General features: G+C 32.2%; 1 long non-coding RNA gene across 3 annotated transcripts; it reads right to left on the reverse strand.

Moving 5' to 3' along the window:
• Positions 1–7,812: 7,812 nt before the first annotated feature.
• Positions 7,813–21,967, reverse strand: LOC110420855 (uncharacterized). 3 transcript variants are annotated; one of them, XR_002445586.1, is made up of 4 exons: positions 21,711–21,967; positions 21,543–21,626; positions 21,097–21,216; positions 7,813–8,035 (listed from the first exon to the last, which is right to left on the reverse strand). It is a non-coding gene; the product is annotated as an uncharacterized LOC110420855 (long non-coding RNA). The 3 variants fall into 3 exon arrangements; XR_016351487.1 differs by having other exon boundaries at positions 21,097–21,220; XR_002445587.1 differs by having other exon boundaries at positions 21,097–21,220; positions 21,543–21,630.

Below are 21,967 nucleotides of genomic sequence, written 5' to 3' on the forward strand. Positions count from 1 at the left end.
ACTTGTTATAATTGATGTCTTATTGATGAAGGAAAACCTTTAATCATTCAACATAAATAATGTTATTACATGATTGGAATCAAGCCTTAACCAATTGCAATTGGCTGCAGGGCTTATCCCAACAATATGTTGTGGACTTTGCATTTAGGACCGATACTCACGATTAATTTATTTTACCAATAATAATAGTTTTCAAGCTATTATTCAGATGGCACTTTATGAGCCTTTATATAGGTGGTGATGTAGATCACCCATACATTGGTTTGAGGTTGGTGAGCACAAGGTATTTGGACCAAACATAGCACCAACAAGATAAGCTTTATTAAGGAGAGGATGTTGACGTCATAAAGTCACCAAAAGTCTTATGCTAACCAAAGATGTCATGAGTTGGAAATTAAGGTTGGTGAGCAAGTATTTTTTTACAATCTCTCTAAACAAAGGCATCATGAGGTTTAGTGAGAAAGGCAAGTTAAGTGAAAGGTATATTGGGCCATTTGAAATTTTGGAGAGAATTGGCACAGTAGCATATTGATTAACATTACTGTTGAACCTTTCCAATGTTTATCCAGTGTTTCACGTTTTGATACTATGAATTACCAGCCAGATCCTTATCAGGTGATTCAGCATGAGTATTACAACTAAAGGATGATTTGTGCTATGAACAGGTGTTGATAGCCAATTTCGATAGGTAAGTGAAGAAATTGTGCTCCAAATAGGTACCATTAGTTGAGGTAAAATGGAAAAAAGACATGAGCAAGGAGCTCGCTTTGGAAGCCAAGGACGACATGCGAACATGATACCCGTAATTATTCAATAAAGGTTAGTGTGTTAGTTAAATTCATGGATGAATTTTCTTAAAGGGAAAATGTGAAATCACACCCTAATGTACGATTTTTAAGTTAGAAATCCTTAGATGAGCAAGTTAAAATGTGATTTTCATACTTGAAAATTTAGTTTTGTAATTAAAAAACTTTATGTTTTAATGTTTTAAAATTATATGCAAAGTTTGGTTTGAAAAAAGGTCCCATTAGAAAGTTTTGACTTGATTTTTTGATCGGTTTTGCTATAGATAGTCTGGTAAAAGTATACAACGGAAAGAAAATAAAACTTTAGAACTAAGCAACCATAACATGGTTCCAACCATGGATCACCTTGGTGATATTTAAGACATAAAAGAACAAAATTAATTATTATTTAAAAAGTTACATTGCCAAGTAATTTCGTAATCACAATGGCACTTTTTGAAGCAATCAAGCGAGCACCACAAAAAGCAAAAACCCTAGCTAATCAAGTGCCTGGCCTCCAACGGTAGCGCACACGATTACACACAAACCTTCAACAAATGAGGGACTTTTTCACTATACTTCGTGCCAGCAAAAAGGACAACAATTGTCCTTTTCTTCTTTTTCACAAGTTTGGCCGAACCTCTCTTCAAAATTACTTCAAAAGCAATTGTCTCTTTCACACAAATAGAGTGGTGGCAAAGAGGGAAAACATTTTTTTCTTTTTCTGGCAAAAACTAGGTTTTCTTCAATTGTGATACCTCTCATATGAAAAATAGTTAAAAGGTGATTTATGTGGTTAAGTTAAAGTAACTTCAATTTTGTAATTAAGCCCTCCATTTTATAACACATTATAATATTGGGCCCATTACTGAATTAAAACCTTTTAATTAAGTCCCTAAAAATTAAAATCAAAATTAATATCATTTATATTTTGTAATAAAGGCCTTATAATTATAACTATTTATAATTATGCCTAAAACTTAATTAAACTCTTTTAATTAAGTTTATAAAAGTCATGTGATTTAAGTCTAACTTAAATCATCACTTTCTCAATTTAATTCACATGCAATCACTGTGTGTGACCCATTAGGTTCCGAACATGTTGGCAATGGAATTGATTAATATAAATTCCAAACAATTAATTTATAATCAACTCCATTGACTAAAGTTGGCATCTAGCAATGCATCATGGCCACCTAATTGTTAAGAAGGTCAAAGGGTTCTTTGACAACCTTTCAATGTACAATTCTATCAATGTAATTCATTCCCTTAGCATAAATCTCAGAGATGATAAGAGCTTCGTATAGTGTTTACTCTTATTGACCTCCATATTTGTTCCTATAATTATAGCAATAGTTTTATAAAGACTTATGAAACCTTTTCATAATATCTTTGTCGCCTTGGCCAATTACTTCAATAAGCTAATGTTAACCAAGAACTGATAAGATATCTCCTCTAAAACACTTGAGGTGATGATTCTTATCTTTACCCCTTATTTGCATTCACATGCTTTATACTCTACCCAAAAGCATCCTATTTTGGCATTTTGGGTTAGACATTTGTAGTGATAAATTAAAGCATAGCACTCCACTTATAAGATAACCTGGTGTCTCAAGTCTAGGGAGTATTTACACGATTGACACATGAGAAATGTTGGATAGACACTGGAATGTATTACGAAATATGCTTCTCATGGTGGGTCATGTTGAACGAACTTGCTCTCTTAGGCAGTTACCTATATTCTAGTTTCAAGTATTTTTATACTTCAATCTATGAGATCGATTGCTTACTTCCAAAGTAAGGAACATAGAATATACTAGTCTCTAAGCATCATTGATGCCTAGTCTCAATGATACATTGACTAGGAACATTTTGAGATTATGCTTTGATGCATAAGGATCTCATAACTACAACCCATTACAATTCCCTTACAAGGCATATTAATCTCATGGACTTCATCCAATTAGACATATAACTCATTATAATTGATGAAGGAAAACCACTAATCATTCAACATGAATGATATTGTTGCATGATTAGAATCAAGCCTTAACCAAACCCAATTGGCTACAAGGCTTATCCCAACATTTCCCACTAGCACAAAGCCAATTGCTACGTCATTGTATGTGGATTCAATCCATTTAGCAATCGTGTCTCCATGTAGACTCACTTGCCCCTTTCAATGTGTTTAATTGCTTTTATCTATCTTCGTGATGTCCATGCACCACATCATGTTACATTAACAATGTAACATTAACAATGAGACCCAGGTCTACTAGTATGGCTTCATTATTACATTAACAATGTTCAAAACACTTTATTAGTTCCATGGACTAATGATCCAAAAATCTTTCTATTAGAGCTCTTTCTAATAGGATATGTACTATTTTAATTATATACATGTACATAGTATTCTCTATTTCTTTGGAACCATTCCAACTAAACTATGCTGTATGAATCAAATGCATTTATCACTTTTCATTGTGGCATCCGTTCTTTTTAAATTTTGGCACCTTCTTTGTATACACATTGCATCCCATGTAAATGAATCACCAAAGAATTGTATTCACTTCTATTAACCTTGTTATGTGTATGAGATAAGTACACTTGTACTTTATATTAAATCAAAGCCTTTGGATCCCATTTAATAGAAGAAAGTGTATAATTCAAACGAAAAACATATTTAGTGGATTCATTTCATATGAATAATACATTTCCAATGTATCCTACTAAATCTATGGAGTTCACATACATATGATTATGCATCTCTATGCAAACTTTTAAGAGTTAGATTCCAATGTAACCATATAATACCAAAGAAACTCTTTTCTTAATGTCATCATGATCCCACTAAATCCAAAATCCTTTGTGAAAGTAATATTGGAACTCTTTTAAATATTTCATGATGTCACACATATATATACATCTCAATGTATGCTTGGAATCATATTTGTTTGGAATATCATAATGGACTTTATATGTTAGAGATATATGGACCAAACTATATCGCGATATGAAATTGCTTTCTTTCTTGAACATTCATCTTTATGTTTTGTTCTTAAGAAAGTTTTATTTTATATGAATCAATATTTAACCTTTTGATCAATTAAACATAAATCATAATTGCAAGGATAAACATGAAGCATGGATAATTAAATATAACATAATTATTCCAAATAATTATTCAAACTTGAAACATATAAGCTTTCACATCCAAATTCTAAAGACAAATGTTTCACCAGCCATTCCCATGGGAATAACATAATTAATGTTTCAAACACATCCCAATATATTGTCCAACATATTGAGATATATAGAAGTGTAACCATCTAAAGTAACATTTAATGCTTTAAGTAGTCCATCCATGTGGTCACTTCCTCAGCCAAGATCCTACTTATTTTTATCTTTGGTCCTTGCAATATGTCAAACATATAAGAACCAACTTTGAGATATCATATACCTTTAATATATAAAGTGGAATTATTTAGCAAATGGTACTTAAATTAAAAACTTCAATAAGCTTCTTTTTCTTGCTCACAATAGTTAGGTACTCCTTGCAATTCATCCTCTAATACCCAAGTTTGCCTAATGATGGCAAATATATTTCTCTTTGTCTTTCATGACACCTCCCTTAGACTTCAGTACCTTCTTATTTTGGGATTTTACCTTTTTCCCCTTTTGGGCTTCTTCTTTTGTTGCTTCATATAAGCCTTTAAAAAAGATACAAGAAGCAATGATCCCTTGTTTTTCTTGATGGACCTTTCAGCTATGTCCAACAAATTCAAATGTTTCGAAAAAGTGGCTTCCAATTGATTCATACGAAATTTTAACACGAACTGACTTAAGCTGTGAAGAAGAGATTGTGTAACTAAGTCTAAACTTAGCTTATGATCCATCATTAGTCCTAATTGTCCAAGTCTCTCAATGAGTCCACTCACCTTCAACAAATAGGGTTTAATAGAATTAACTTCTGCCATCTTGCATCAGAATAGTTCTTTAGAGATCTCATATCTCTCAATGCGCCTATTTTTATCGAACAATTCTTTTAAGTGAAGAATCATGGATTGGACATCGATGTGCTCATGTTGCTTTTAGAGCTTAAGGATCAGACTAGTTAGCATCACTCATGCTACCTGCTCATCATCATCCTTATGACGCTGATATGCTTCTTACTCCTTAGCACTAGCATCCTTGGTAGGGACTTGTGGAATAAGAGTGTCAAGGACATAAGATTATTTCTCCTATTTCAAGATAATCTTGAGGTTTGAAACTAATCGCGGAAGTTTGGGCCAGTGAATTTCTTTGCATCCAAGATGTTCCATAGTGACAGATTATTAGCTATGTATATAAATTATGCCTAAATAGATACTATAAAGCAATAAGTAAATATCACGCATAAACTTTTTAAAACAAGGTTTTAAAATTTTAAATAGTTCTCCCACTATTTTCTACAAGATGACAACCCTCCATATCACCTTGAGAGATCTCTCCTAGGATTCTCTTAATGGGCTAGGATCCTATCCTTTTAGTCATGGCCTTAAATGTGCTCAACAAATCATGATAGGTGAATTAGGTAGGTAACTGAGCTTACCTATTGCATCTCTATACAACTCCTAGATTAGCTAGGTGACAACATATTGCCTAAACATATCATATATGTTTCGACCAACCCTTGCCTCTAGTTTCCATAATAATCAAGTTTCTGAATGTTTGGATTTTATGAAACTAGTTAAGCAAGACCAGCTAATAGCTCAAATATAATCATGTAAAAGTGTGACCTTGAGTGTGGTCAACAAGCCTCCGATTAAAATAGTAGCTAGGTGATCTTGCTATATGGTGGAAGGCAACTTGGTCATGCATGGCATGTGACTCAATATATAATGAGAGATTTTGTTTTTGATTTAATTAAGGTCTCATCTTTGCATGGATAGCATTTATTAAATCGCATAAAATAAATCTATCACGAGCATACTATTTTGTATTGCATAGCATTTGTTACATTGCATAAAATAAATCTATCACATGCAAACTACTTTGGATGATTATGGACTTTAATTATACTAATTTCCTTGAGCCACCAAAGGAAACTAGCGTGGTCAAACCTAGGAGATTACATAGAAGATTCTTCAAAATCTCATTGTAATCTCCTTGTCCTCCTTGGCGTCTTATATCTCCATCATCAATTTTCCCAAAACTCAATTCCTAATCTATCTTAATTCTAACTATATTTGAATGCAAAAACATTGAGTAACATTCAAGGAGAGTAAGATAAGGAAAGAATTTTACAAACCGAGATAAAGATATAAGGCAGGACACGTAAGCCCTTTTCCAAAAAATACAAAGAGTATACATTCAATCATAGCATAATCATATTGGGTCTAAGCCCATAATCATCCACATATATTCATCAATATCAATAAAATTTAAAGACATGTCTCATTCAAATTGTTAATCATATGATGTAATTGAAATTAACAATTTTTAACATTTGAATTTTTCTAATTTCAAATTTTTGGGTAACCATTGAATTCCATATATATGGAAACTTCTTTCATATATGGTAAGTATTACTAATCAAAATTAGTAATTTATCCATTCCTACACTTGTTAGTATTGGAATTAAATTTTTATTAGAAATTACAAATTAAAACAATTATAATTTGTGCTCCTAAATATTTTACACAACCTTTTATTAATCTCATTTAATTAAAGATTGAATGTCTGTTATTACCTAATCCTATTAAGAAATATCTTAGACAATTTAATCTTTAAATTCAATGTCAAATTAGAGCTATCTTCTTGTAAGAACTCAATTCAAAACAAAATTTGTCCATAAATATTTAGACTCCCACTACTAGTAGGCATCTAATTCCTAAATTAATGTTGTCTTAAATTATTTAAATTTTGAAACCTTTAAATTAAGGAATCAGATTCCATAATTTACTAATTAAATTATCAATATTTATGGAACATATTCCATAAACATTTAATTGGCTAATTAAGATATTTTAACTTTTGTAATTTTAAACAACACATTTCTTTATTTGTGGATGTTAATTCATCATCTTGACATCCTTAATTTTAGGAATCATAATCCTTAAATTAAACAAGTCAAAAAATTAGCATAATTATGGAACTAATTCCATAACTTATCCTCAGCCAATTAACTAATTTAATTGATCATTTATTGGTGTAAAATTTGGACAAATTGTATGTCTTAACCAATACAATGTCCTACTGCAGACAGCCGCAGACATGTTCAAATTGCGTGGCGCTATGGTGGTGTGTCTTTAGGAATTTAATTCCAATAAAATATAGCCTAATAGATAACTCATTTACTATTCTAGAATAAATTTTCAGGATATTAAGAGGTTATTAGCCTATTCAAAAAATTAAAACATCTTGACCTTTATCTGTCGGTGACAGAATCAGTGTTTGAGTACTTTTGAAATTCTTTGTCACAAAAACTTAGGAATTTAATCCCTAATAAAATTTATCCTGATAGATAACCCATGGAACTATTCCATAATTTTTTTTAGGATTTTAGGAGATGCTTTTGGCTATCAAAAAAAATTCAAAACCATGACCTTTATTTGCAGTGGCAGTTCCAAGTTTGTCTTTCTTTTAAAGCTATTTGGTGGCAAAAAATCAGGATTTTACTTCCTAATTAAATTTCCTTGATATAAATTTTATGTGAGAATTCCATAGTAATTTTCAAGATTTTAGAAAACATATTTGGCTATCAAAAAAATTCAGAATTGTGGCTTGTTGCTGTAGAGGCAGCGACAGTTTTGACTCCACTAACTCAGTTTTATGAAGGCTTAATTCTGGGGATTTAAATCCTTACAATTCTTGGCAACAATTTGGATAATTTATGGAACCTTTTCATAAAAGAATCCTTAGCCAATTGATGCAACTAATTGCACAAATTTAGACCTTTTTTGGTTGCCAAGCTAAACAAAACTGCGACTGTCATTGCTGCAAACAGTAGGCTGTTTCAGCCACGTTTTGGTAGCATTACCTCCACCATTAGCCACACATAATCACCCATCTTGGAAGATTTCCAATGTGTATTGATCCCTTAATTTAACTGTATTTTATGAGACTCTTAAACCTCACTTTTATGTCTGAAATTGGACCAATACCATGGCTGGACAAAATCGGATTCTACCATTTAAATCACACTATAATGTCATGAGATCGAATCTTTATTTGCTGAATTCATTTGTGCATCTCATGCACTTGTTAATCTGCAATATTTTGACATTAAGATGAGATTAATATAATGACAAATAAATTTTAAAATTTACAAATTAAAATCTATCTAAAAATCAAAATAACTAGAACAAATTGTAAAACTTTAAAGCTTACTACTTTGTGTAGACTAAAACCTGAACACCTCATATTCCTTTTCAACAAGGCGTTAACAGCAATAGACATAAAACTATGTTAAAATCAAACTAAGAAAGGCTCTGATACCACTGATGGGTTTGGCTACGGATGGCATGCTCAAAATATGCAATGGAAAGAAAAATAAAACTTTAAAACTAAACAACCAAAACATGCCTCCACCCATGGATCACCCTGGTCATATTTCACACATAAAAGAACAAAATTAATTATTATTTTGAAAGATATCTTGCAAAGTAATTTTGTAATCACAATGGCACTTCCTGAAGCTATCCCACAAACACCATAAGGAGCAAAAACCCTAGCTAATCAAGTGTTTGGCCTCCAACAGTAGAACACACGATTGCACATGAACCTTCAACAAAGGAGTGAGTTTTTAACTATATTTTGTGGTAGCAAAGAGGACAACAATTGTCCTTTTCTTCTTTTTCAAAATCCTAGTCAAACCTCTCTTAAAAATTGCTTCAAATTTTCTCTTTCACACAAAAGAAGTGGCAACAAAGATAGAAAATGTTTTTGTTTCTTTTTTGACAAAAACTAAGTTTTCTCCAATTTTAAAAAATTCTCATATGGAAAATAATTAAAAAGTGACTTATATAGTTAGGTTAAAATAGCTTCAATTTTGCAATTAAGCCTTTAATATTATAACATATTATAATATTAGGCCCATTACTTAATTAAACTCTTTTTAATTATGTACTTGGAAATTAAATCATAATTAATTTCCTTTATATTTTGCAATAAAGGCCCTATAACTATAACTATTTATAATTATGCCTAAAACCTAATTAAACTCTTTTAATAAAGTTTATAAAGGTTAATTACCTAGCATGTGATTCAAGTCTTATTTAAATCATCACTTTCCCAATTTAATTCAAATGCAATCACTGTGTGTAACCCATTAGGTTCCTAACATGTTGGCAATAGAATTGATTAATGACTTAATTAATTAATACAAATTTCAGTCAAATAATTTATAGTTAATTCCATAGACCAAGATTGGCATCTAGCAATGCATCATGGCCACCCAATTGTTAAAAGAGTCAAAGAGTTCTTTGACAACCTTTCAGTGTACAGTTTATCAATGTAATTCATTCCCTCATCATATATCTTAGAGATGATAATAGCTTGGTACAATGTCTACTCTTATTGACCTTCATATTTATTCTTGCAGTTATAGCATTAGCTTTGTAAAGACTTGTGAAACCTTTTCATAATCCCTAGGTTGTTTTAGCCAAGGACTTCAATAAGCTAATGTTAACCAATATCTGATAGGATATTTTCTCTAAAACACTTAAGGTGATGATTCCTATATTGACCACTCATTTACTTCACATATTTCATCCTATACACAAAAGCATTCGATTTTGGCATCCTTGGTTAGGCACCAATAAGGATGAAGCTAAAGCATAGCATTCCACATATAAGACAACCTAGTGTCTCAAGTCTAAGGAGTATTTACACAACTGACACATGAAAAGTGTTGCATAGACACTAAATTATATTACCAAATACACTTCTCATGGTAGGTCATGTTCAGTGAACTTGCTCTCGTAGGTAACACCTACATTCTAGTTCCAAGTATCTTTATACTTCATTCTATGAGATTGATTGCTTGCTTCCAAAGTAAGGAGCATAGAATATACAAGTCTCTAAGCATCATTGATGTCTAGCGTCAAAGATACATTGACCAAGAATATTTTGAGATTATGCTTTGATACATAAGGATCTCATAATTGCAATCCATTATAGCTCCCTTGCAAGGCTTATTAATCTCATGGACTTCATCCAACAAGACTTATAAGTCATTATAATTGATGTCTTATTGATGAAGGAAAACCTCTAGTCATTCGACATGAATGATATTATTGCATGATTAGAATCAATCCTTAACTAATCCTAATTGGCTGCATGGCTAATGCCAACATTTTTAACTATTAGAGCTTATCTATTGATAGAGGTTCATCCTCTATCAATGGATGTTCTTTGTTGAGCTTAGAAATAACTTTGATACATATCTATCAATAGATGTTCATCATTTATTGATAGATGAACCTATTTATCGATAAATATGTGGAATCTCTTGATAAAAAGAAACTTGAGGTCTTTTTAAAATGGTTCTAGAGCCCATCTATCGATAGATGCTCTTGATCTATCTATAGATGACGTTGTTTTAAGAAAAAAAAAGGGTAAAAATGTTTTTTCATGAGCCATGCTTTAAATAGGTAACATTTATTGGGGCTTTTTAACCCTTAACCCATTTTTTTACAGTGCAAGCCTCTTCTAAAACACTATCAACTCATTTGTAAGCAAAAATCATCCTTTTAATGGATCTAAGCTTCCTTTTATGATTTAATGAAAACAATGACACTTTTAAGCTTTGTAAACATTAAAGCTTGTAATTTTTATTCTAGAGATCTTGTTTCTTGGCCTTGAAATTTTATTAGAGGATTAAAGTTATAGGATTTATGGATTTTCAAGTCACTTAAGCTAAAAGTCGAAGGTTTATTGATTTTATAATGGGTTTAGTACGAGAAAATAAACTTAGTTTTATTCGAGTAACTTTCAAAAGTTCGTAGATTAATTATTCCAAGGTTGTTAGACTAGAAATTGATTTCTACGATTATTTTGTGATAGGAATTATCAAAAACTATGAGGAAATAACCGGATAAAAGTTGTGATTTAGTCTTCGATCAAGGTCAATGGCTACACCACTTTCAAATTATTTTGAATTATAAAACTAGCATGATTTCTTTGGAAATGATTGTTTATGTATGTTGAAATGATATCTCTAAAATGGTTTATCAAATGACTTGGGTTTCAAGAATGAAAATGGTTTTCTAAGAGAAAAAATTATTGGTGATTGTGACATGATTGATGCAATGATTTTCAAAATGTTTACAAATCTATCATGTACAAAAATTTTCTACTATGTACTAGCTTTTAACAAGGGGGACAAGCACTTTAATGTTTGAAGCACTTAATGACTCCGATCTTTAGTCTAGTGTGAGCATGAGATATGATTTATGATTAATGCATGAGTATTGAAATGTACATGCTAGATATGTTGGCATGAAATGTGTGATGGATTGCTTGATCATTTTCCATCTAAGATGGTATGTTTATGTATATAATGTGTATTCCATATACCACATGAGACAATTGAGAAAGCATAATGATTTCCATGAGATTATGTGTTCAAAGTTTGTTTTCCATACTACATGAGAAAGGGGAATGGTCATGAGGAGATGTCATGAGATAAGTAATGATGTACATTGCACATACCTTATGAGATGGTAAGCATGTATCTAATGGACATTCCACATACCTAATGATATGAATATGATTGCTTGACTTGAGTGAGGGGTAATTTCACTCTCACATGGTGCAAGTGACGACTTCAGTCTTGTGATACATCATAAACATCTGAGTTGCAATGGGACTGTACATTCCAGGCCTAAGGTTGATAGGGGTCATACCATCACATTGTATGATTTGTGATTATTGAATGTGTGAATTAATGTAAATGGAATGCTTATGACTATCATGCATTTATGAAATGTTATGAGCTAAATTCAATTGAGTATTGATTACTATTTAAATTTTGTGTTGGCATGAGAAAGAGCTTGGTGAAGTAAACTGAGCCTTAAAGATAACTTCAAGAGGTACATGGATTCAAGAAATGGCAAAAAAGTAGAATTTTCCCAGAAAACAAAATTCCAGAGGCTATCTATCAATACAGGTAGAACGTTTATCAATAGATAAAAGATAAAATACAACAGAAAGCATTCTCCTTCAAATCTGTAGATAAATGTTGATCATCTATTGATAAATGAGTCAAAGAATGGTATTTTTTGACTTGTTTTGAAGGTTTTCAAAGGCAAAAAGTTTTCTAAAAGTTATGTAAATTTGATGTCATGCAAATGCTATTTAAATTGTGTTTAAATACCATGTTTCATGGACCATATAATTTAATGATTTATGAATGGCATGAGATTTCAAGTGCATATTTACAAATTACTCTTATCCCCTTCATATATCTACTCACCGAGTCTTTGTGATTTACATACTATTTTGCCCAATTATTTTTTTTACAGATCAATGATGGCATGTAAAACTTGATAGTAGCCAACGTCACAGAGACGTGATCCATTCCTCTTTTGGTAGGTGATTTAGCAGCCTAGAGGTTGAGTCATGTTTAGTTGATGAGTAAATCTTACCATGCGTTTATTTTACAAACTAAAAGCATGCTTATGTTAATGTTGCCAATGTTTGGGCATTTTACATTGATAATGTTATGTATGACATTATGATGATGGCTCAAAAACCTACGTGGACACTCGAGGGTGTTGCTATTGTTTAATGTTATCATGCTTCATGATAATGGCACTTGTTAATATATATAAAATTCTCGAGCTTACACAATTAAGTTGAGAAGTTCCTTAATTGTGTAATGAGTTTTATAAATGCGTGCATGATGATATTGTATGTTGATGGATGTTATAAGACACTTCTGCATAAAATGATGAATGCTTACCAATGTCAATGATAAGAGTCTTGCTTAAGCCTAATGTGTTATGCTTGTTCGGGTCCATGCACCGATTGCGATTCCTCCAAGAAATGGGATGTAATAGTTTATAAGCACATTATAATACTCTCATATTAGCTAAATTTGCCTTGACAATATTTTTGAACTTCATGTATATATTGAGAGGGAGAATTTTCAAAGTTCACATTCATTTCTTATACCTTTCTCATTTCCACTTAAGTGTTTTCAAAAAGGGCATAGAGACTAATTTAGATAGGGAGAGGTTTCAAAAAATGTCAAATGCAATATCCTCATGTTTTCCTCATATCAAAAAAGGGGAGATTGTTAGCCATGAGTTACATCATGCTTTGATTTGAGAAAAAATCATATATTTTCTTGAACTTAATGTCAAGCATTTGAAATTGGCTAAAAAAAAATTTTCATCCCTTAAGGTTACATATTTGTTTGAAACGCTATATTTCATTAGAAAACATCTCACAAGCTTTCAAACAATGCATATTCTATTAAAAATGCAAGAGCAAACATGTGTTGAAATGTTATTTGAATGTAAGAACAAGGAAAGAAGGAAGTAACTGGAGAGAAGCATTGAAAAGCTAAGGAAACCTCAAGACATGAGCCAAGAGTCGATCCAAGAGGAACGTTAGATGATCCAAAGGCGAAAATAGTGCAAAACTTGAAGATTATAAAGCCATAGTTGACCCTGAAATATTGATAGCCGGCACTACTCCAGGAAGCTCAAGAAAATCATGTTTTGAACAGACATAGTTGACCTCGACTAGTCAAAGGTAATAAAAAGTCAAGATTACACAGCCATAGTTGATAGTAAAGGAAGCATAGTCAACCCTAAGAAGTCTGAGGCAAGAAAAATCAAGATTACACAGCCATAGTCGACTATAGAGGAAGCATAGTCATCCGTAGTAGCCCTGACTTACAAGAAACACACTCTTGGGAGATTGATTGCCTAGAGGAAGATTATCCTTGACTATGAAAGCCCTGATTTAGGAAATTTGAATAGCATACTTGATCCTAGGAGCATTGTAGTTGACCTTCAAGCTTTAGCAACGGTCAAATTTAATTCAAACTTGTGTCTAATGGCTTCAAATCTTGCCTTAACTATAAATAAACGTATTTAAGCCATTTTGACGCAAGAGAAGACCTAAACAAAAGCTTTAAACCTTATAGAAACTACCTAAAAGCTCATCTACACTCTCTAGCATCTTTTAGTCTTCCATCAAGTTTTGAAATTTTAATCCTTGCTTCTTTCAAGCTGAAATTTCTTTTCTCACTGTAGCCAAGCTAAAATCTCTAATATCTAGCCTTTGAGAGGCAAATCTTTTCTATTACTCCTTTGTACACACATCTTGTAAAGGTTATAGATTAACCTTGAAAAGCTACCTTGTAAGGGTTATCACTTCCCATTTAAAAAGCAAGAATCCCTCTGTAGATTGTGTGTTGGCTATCGCTAGATTCCATGAAAAAGCAAGAATCCCCTTTGTGGATTGTGTAAAGGTTATTGCTTAATCTCATGAAAAAGCCATTGTAAGGGTTATTGCTAAATCTTGTGAAAAAGAAAGAATCTTTCATGGAGTGTGTAAGGGTTATTGCTTTATCTTGTTAAAAAGCAAGAATCATTGATAGTGGATTGAAATTCCTTGATTACCAAGAGAGCAGATGTAGGCATCAAAAAAGCTAAACCATTATAAATTTCTTGTGTCTCTTTTTAATTTTTCGCATTATTAGTTGTTAATATTTGCCTTAGGAAAATAATTTTATATTGATTTATTATTTTATACTAAAAAATATTTTTTCTTTTACCTTTCATAGCTAGCATTTAACTTAGGAAAAATATTTATCTTGATATATTGTTTTTGTGCTTAAGTGATTTATTGTTAAAATTGTTTTTGATGCAAGAAAATATTTTTGGATGAAAAAGTTTTAATCTTGATAACTAGATTTTAAAAGAAATTATTATAAATACCAATTCACCACCCTTTTGGTATATTTCACTTTGAGAGTTCTACACTAACACACATTTCTCACATTTTATAGGCATTACATCATCCATATTCAGTTTTTCAAAGAGAAGTCTCGTTACCTACACTAGCCCGTAGGCTGGAGTAATCAAAGAACTTTTGAACACAATCAATTGGAAGGGCCTGACCCTACTTGTTGTAAACTAATATGTAATATAGATATTTACTTACATTATAGATTCAAAAGCCTTGTCAAAATCATTTGTGCACAACCAATTAGATTTATCAATTCAAGCACAATATTCAATTTATGCAATAAATACCAATTGATAAATCATGCTAACTTTACTGTATAACATACTAGAAAAAGTGCACCCACTCACCTTTGAAGAGTCGATTTCTACCAACATGCAAATCTTTAATCTAGCAAAATTCTTAGAGTTTCAACTATTCCTCAACAACCATTCCTAAGCATTCAACTTATGAATATATCTAAAGCATTCAACTCGTTGATATATCTAAAGTAAGCATCCAAGCATCAATGAATATCAATTGTCAAAATTCAAAAAATGAGCATTCAATTAGTAACTTATAAGCTCAAGTTGGATGCATACAAAGTCTTTAGATCATGCAAACATTTTAGCTCATGGAAGACATAGTTCACTTTTAAAAGCATGTTCAAAAACATTTCAAATATGCCATCAAAATATAGGTCATGATCAAACTTGACAATCAAATTCATATTTAAATGAATAACTCAAGTCAAGTTTTAGACTTTAAACATTAAGGTCAAGCAAGACTAGATGTTATGTAAGCATGTGACTTGACCCAAAACAAAAGATGAACTAAAAGTATTCTTCATGAAGGTCATTGAGTTCAACATAATCAAATTGAGAAGCTTAGGCAATAATTCAATCTTGAAACAATCATTTAAGCACAAACATGAACCATATTTCAAGAATTGATTCTAGACTAAGCATTTGAATATTTCAATTCTAAAGGAATGATAATTCAGTGTATGCACATGAGAAACAATAAATTCAAGCCTAATTAGCATCAAATTTTAACATTTTCAACATTTTCAGCATATGAACAAAAATGCCCTTGAAGTCATTCAAGCATTCATTTGTAACAACATGTCATGACAGCATTTTCAACACAAGGCACATTTGTTCATGTTTTATATCATTAAAATCATTGTTACATCAAGAATGTCAAGCATTCGAGGAATATTGGTTCGTTTGCTTGAAAAATGTCATCAATGCCAAATTATAATGCTTAAGATCATGCTTAAGAAAATACTTTCAATTAATTCCACAAAGCATGAGAAAATCACCAACGAATAAGGAATTTATATGCATGTATCAAAAACAATTTGTTCAACAAAGCTATATCATCAAAATCAAGGATAAATAAAATGAAATCAAATGAAATCATGAAGATTTTGTAAGAAAATCATTTGACAAAAATTTAATTTCTCTTTTCAAAAGCTTTGCTGTTGAAACTTAGAAGATTTGAGTTTGACATGCTTCATGCAAAATAATGAGATCAAAGTCATTCAATTATGTTCTAAATGATTTATGAAATGTGTAGTAAGCTTAGTTAATCATTTTTAAGCATAGCAAGGTTTATTTTCAATTATTCATCAATTATGTATCAAAAATGCCCTTATGATCATTCAAGCTTGCAAGCCATCATGCACATCCAAAAAGAAAAAGTTGAAAAGTATTCTAATCATGTAGTAAAACTTGTTCAATTCATAACTCATTATAAGCTCTAGGATGGCAACCATTTCTCTCACGTATGCTCAGTTTGCTTTAAGAAACATCAATTCAAGTAGTCAAGACATATAAAGCTTGCTATTAATGAATTTGGACTATTTAAGTAAGTTCTAAATTTCAAGATTGTTCAAATGGTTAATTTATCATAGCCACGAGGAAATAAAAGAATCAATTTTGAAAGCTAACTTTTTCTTGTTTAGAACAAGCACACTTTAGTCTTTGGTTCCATCTTTATGGACTTAGGCTTTAAAACAAATGTAGGACAGCCATAAGTTTGCGGATGATGTACAAATGATTCATGCCCAATCCACAACTCCTTTGCTGTCTTAGGCATAGCCTTAGATGGAGTGAAATTGAGCAAGTACATAGTAGTTTGCATACAATATCCCTAGAATGAGATTGAAAGGTTAACATTGGACATCATTAATCTAACCATTTCTAAAAGAGTCCTATTTCTTTTCTCAACTACACCATTATGTTGAGATGTTCTTCGTGCTGACAAATTGGAAATTATCCCATTATCAGTGAGATATTGCTAAAATTCATTTGATAAATACTCACCTCTTCAATCTGATTGAAGTTTTTTCAATGGCTTGCCTAGTTGCTTTTCAACTTTGGCTTTGAATTCTTTCAACTTTTCAAAGGATTCACTTTTTCTGTGCATTAAATAAATAAAGCCATGTCTTGAGTAATCATCAATAAAGGTTATAAAATATTTCTAACCTCCTTTAGCTTCTACGTTCATTGGCCCACACACATCTGTGTGCACCAAGTCTGGACCGTTTGGCATTTTGTTACCTTTTGCTTTGAAAAGCCTTTTAGTCATTTTAGCTTCAATACAAGACTCACATACTAGCAAAGGACCCTTAACCATGTCTAGTAAAATACCATCCTTTATAAGCCTATTGAGTCTATTTTGATTGATATAACTTAAACGCAAATGCCAAAGATAATTTTGATTTATACTAGATTCTCTGACTCTTTCAGTTCTAAATCATGTTGCTTCTATAGCATTTGTAGAATAAGTCATAGTTTCAAGGAAATAAAGATTATATCTTACAATTTTAGAACAAATAAAATCCTTATTGAAATAAACAGAGAGTGTCTCACTAAAATAAACTTACTATCCTCACTTTATCAAACAAAAGATAAAAATCAAATTTCTATAAGTCTCCAGAATGTAATAAACATTTTCCAAAACTAAGCTACGGCCATAAGGAAATTGAAGAGTAATGGCTCCCATTGTTAATGCTAAAACAAATGTGCCATTTGCCATCCTCATCCGAAACTGCCCTTTACTTAGTTTTCTCCTTTGTTGAAACCCCTATAAAATATTACAAACATGGTTAGTGGCTCCAAAATCTACTATCCAAGTATCAGTAGAATCAACCACTAAACAAGCTTCTAAAATATTTAGAAAAGGCCCATACCTTGTTTACTCATTTGGATTTCTTCAAAGTAAACTATGCAATTCGCTTCCAATGTCCTTTCACACCACAATGGAGACATTTTCTTTTGGTATTGTCTTTTGAAACAGTTTTTTTCTTCATAGGCTTTTTCTTTGCTCCCATTGAGCCCTTAAAAGTCTTTTTACTTCCAACTATCTTTTTTTCACCCTTGGGTTTGAGCTTTAATGTGGAAACTACATGTGCTTCAAGTTATTTTTTTAAATCAAGAACCTCTTCCACATTTTGGAGATCATTCATTAGCCTACTTAGGGTGTAAGCCCTAGTGTGCAATTCATAATCCAATTTGCATTGTGAAAATGATGAATTCAAGCTATGAACGATCATTGGTATTTGCGTTTTCACATCTATCTCAACACCATTTAGTTCTGCCTCATTGAGACAAGATATCACTTTCAGTATGTAATCTCTAACTAGCTCCTCAGGTTTCTGCCTAAGGTCCTCAAAAGCATTGGTTGCTTTCACCTTAGCAAACCTTGTTTCTTGTACTAAACATCTCATGTAGGTGCAACATTATGTTAGTAGCTTTACCTATGCCTTCGTGCTGTTTCTTCAATATGCTGTTTATAGAGGCCAGTATATAGCATTTAGCCAACTCATTTGAATCATGCCATTTCTTGTGATATTCAATATCTTGGGGAGTTGATTAGGGAGTTATTGCTTCAAGCTCATAATCAGAAAGAACTCATGTGATCTTGTCATAATTAAGGATGATATTAAGGTTTCTTTTCCATTCAGTGTAGTTATCACCATTCAAAGTGCATTTATTCAGCAAAATTGAAAGTGGATTCATATTTGTGATGCAGATATGTTTCTAAAAGTACATTTTGAAATTATTTAAGCATACTCGTTATTTATGGACTTGAACATTTCATGATGCATGTATGCATGATGACAATATGTAAAACACTATAAATTGTATTATTAGTTCAATGGTCATCTACCTTTCTATAATAAATTAACCAACTATGGGCCGTGATTATTTACTACCAAGCAAACTAGGACCCTCCCACTTAACAATGTTGCCTAGTATCTTCATACTTAACATGGTTAAGGCGTGTTTTCATTTGGTCCATGAAGTTTACTAATAGAGCTACTATAGGCAAGTTAATAGTATATTCATGTTGATTGTAACAACCATTGTTTCTTTCTTAGTAAGCCTTTATGAGAGGCCTCACTTCATAATCCACTTAAAATTATTTATCCTTCCAGAGACCCAGTTCGTCATGATCTAGATTCATATCTGCCTATAGGGAGTGACATGTTTCACATGCCAATGGGCCAACAATAGAGACTGTGGACTCTAGGATTATTAATATCCTCTCCCACTCAATATTTTTATACTTAGGGTTTTGATTGACTTTTTACTAGATTTTCTAGAAGCATATTTACAATATCCTAAGTCAAATTTGTAATGACTACTCCTCGATCGCTACTAGCATCCGAGTCTCGCTGAAAAACTCGCTAAGTCCCGAACAAGCCTTAATTGAAATATTAGTTATTACTTCATATTCATACCATCAATCTATGAAGTTACTTTGAACCATAAAACTTTTTGTAATAAGAATTGAACATAAATCGAAATAAGCTATCTTATCTTTTATTCATCATAATTGTTAGAATACACTAAAGTCCATAGTATCCAACTACACATTTACATTGTCACTATTTACAAATACATCATGCTATGCAAGACTCGACCTCTAGCAGTGGAGTGATTCGGAATAAAGTGCTATGAGATGCCTTTACCTATCCGCAGTGGACTATAAATGCCGATGAATGCATGCTAGGCTAATCACTATCCGCAAAAAGGAAATAAGAGGGTGAGTCTCACAGAGTCAGTGACCATCGACTCAGTGAGTAGGGTGTAAATGGGAAACAAGCTTAAAGCAGATCATTTGAATAATAAAACCAAAATATAAAATGATAATCTTATAAAACCAAATCATAAGTATCGTATTTGTGCCTTGTAAAAAAATGATGTTATAAAATCATAATGTAGTACTCTCATTAGCAAAACATTGCCAAAAACAAGCTTAGCAAAATAAATTTTAATCACCGAAATCATCTTTTTCCAACAAAATGGAAATAACTGTATAAAAGTATGCAACTCCCAAAATGAGTGGCATGTCAAAATCAATGTTAACATCCACATAAATCAACTCATTCTCACATATAAAGCACTGAAAGCTATTAATCAAATAGAGGAAGCTATGGAAAAACATTAACTCTCCACTATGCAAAAGAATATGAGTCTAAAAACTCTCAAGGCTCTCGAGTAGGTAAGCATAGTAATCAATTCGTGGACCCACTTCCATGTAATAACAATTTGGGAGCTTCGCTCCATCAAATTCCCACAGCCATGGTAGTGTCGACGATGTTGGCAGATATTAGAGAAATGAGGTGGTTGCAACCACGTATATCAACTTATGGCCTAGCTGCATATATCAACCTATGTCCTTGCCACGTATATATCATAGACCATGGCCCCAGCCACGTCTAATAGCCCCGTCAATGACCCATAGATTCTCTAGCTAAAGCTTACTTGTACGCAAGGGTCACACTATCTGGATGTGGCATTCGACCTATTCTCGACCTTCTCAGTTTGTCAAAATCGTTTTCAATACCAAATCGAGGTTTCCAAGTCTTTTGTTTTAAATCATTTGAAAGCAAGGTTCAATAATTTTCAAATTATTGCTTTTCACATTTAAATGCATGGTGTAAACACTTCTATAAAGATCGGACTAAAACTAATTCTCAAAAATTGCATTTAAACGATTTAACAAGTGCTTTTAACTATGCATGTCACACAAAGACACAAGGCATGATTTTTGATGCAAAACATTGCAAACGGCTTGTTTCCTAGTTTCTAAAATACTTTACATATATAACTTGTATATATTTATATATACAAAACATTTCTAAAAACACGGCATTCACAAGTGCTTAGCATTCTACTAACTCATGCTTTCCACAATAATCATATAATCGATTGTAATTTCATTTTAAAATCGCCTACCAAGGCTAAGAACTCATGCTATTCACAATGGCACTTTAAAGAAAACTGACAATGTTTATTTATCGAATATCAATATATAGTTTATAGAACTTGAAACAGACACCCTTACTCACCTTACAATAATGGGACATTACGTTGCTATTGATTCGGGTGTGTATCTAGCTAATTCTACATGCCAGTCACCCATTACCTCATCCAGCATGCCACCACAGCAAACTTCTCTTTCTCACACACTTCCTAGCAACAATTGAAACCCAATTCACTTAATTGTACTCACATACGGGTAGCATATCAATCAACAATTCCTTAACCTAATTTCATAAATTTTATCAACATTATTCACAATCACTTAACATACAATCCATATATCTCAACCAACCAAAGCCAACACAACACAATATAGTCAATTTGCATGCTTACTTCTCGATTTTAGCTTGAATTCCACATACAATTCACAATTCCCTCACATCCTTGGTCACCATTGCTGCCACAAGCATAGACATTTAATACACATCTTATTTTCCTTGTTTACTTGTGATTTCAAGACTAAAACACTTACCCATTACTTGTCTAGCTCAAAATCACCATACATTCCAAGATCCACCAACATGCATGCATCGGGTTCTTTGAATCTTTATAGATCCTTGCTACCACAAGCACAATCTCACATCACAATCGGCTTATAAAGCATGCATTCAAACAAAATAATAACTTTCATCTTTCTTACCTCAGGATCACCAAGCCAATCCTCCACTTTCTCTTTCAAGCTCCAACAATGGCATGCAAGTGAAAACTTTTTGGTTTGCTCCAACCTCCTCCAAAATCAAGCCTTCACTTAGCTTGCCTTTCCACTCAACTCTTTCTCTCTTCTCAGGTGGAAGCCTCACCAAGCCATTCTCTATTCATTTCTCTTCCAAATGGGGTAGATTTCTCAAGGCAAGTCACTTGTTTGCTCTTTCTTTAGTATGGGCAGATATCACAAGA

Source organism: Theobroma umbraticum, unplaced genomic scaffold (assembly GCF_002168275.2).
Source record: "Theobroma umbraticum cultivar Fairchild unplaced genomic scaffold, ASM216827v3 scaffold_86.0, whole genome shotgun sequence".
Classification (NCBI taxonomy): Eukaryota; Viridiplantae; Streptophyta; class Magnoliopsida; order Malvales; family Malvaceae; genus Theobroma; species Theobroma umbraticum.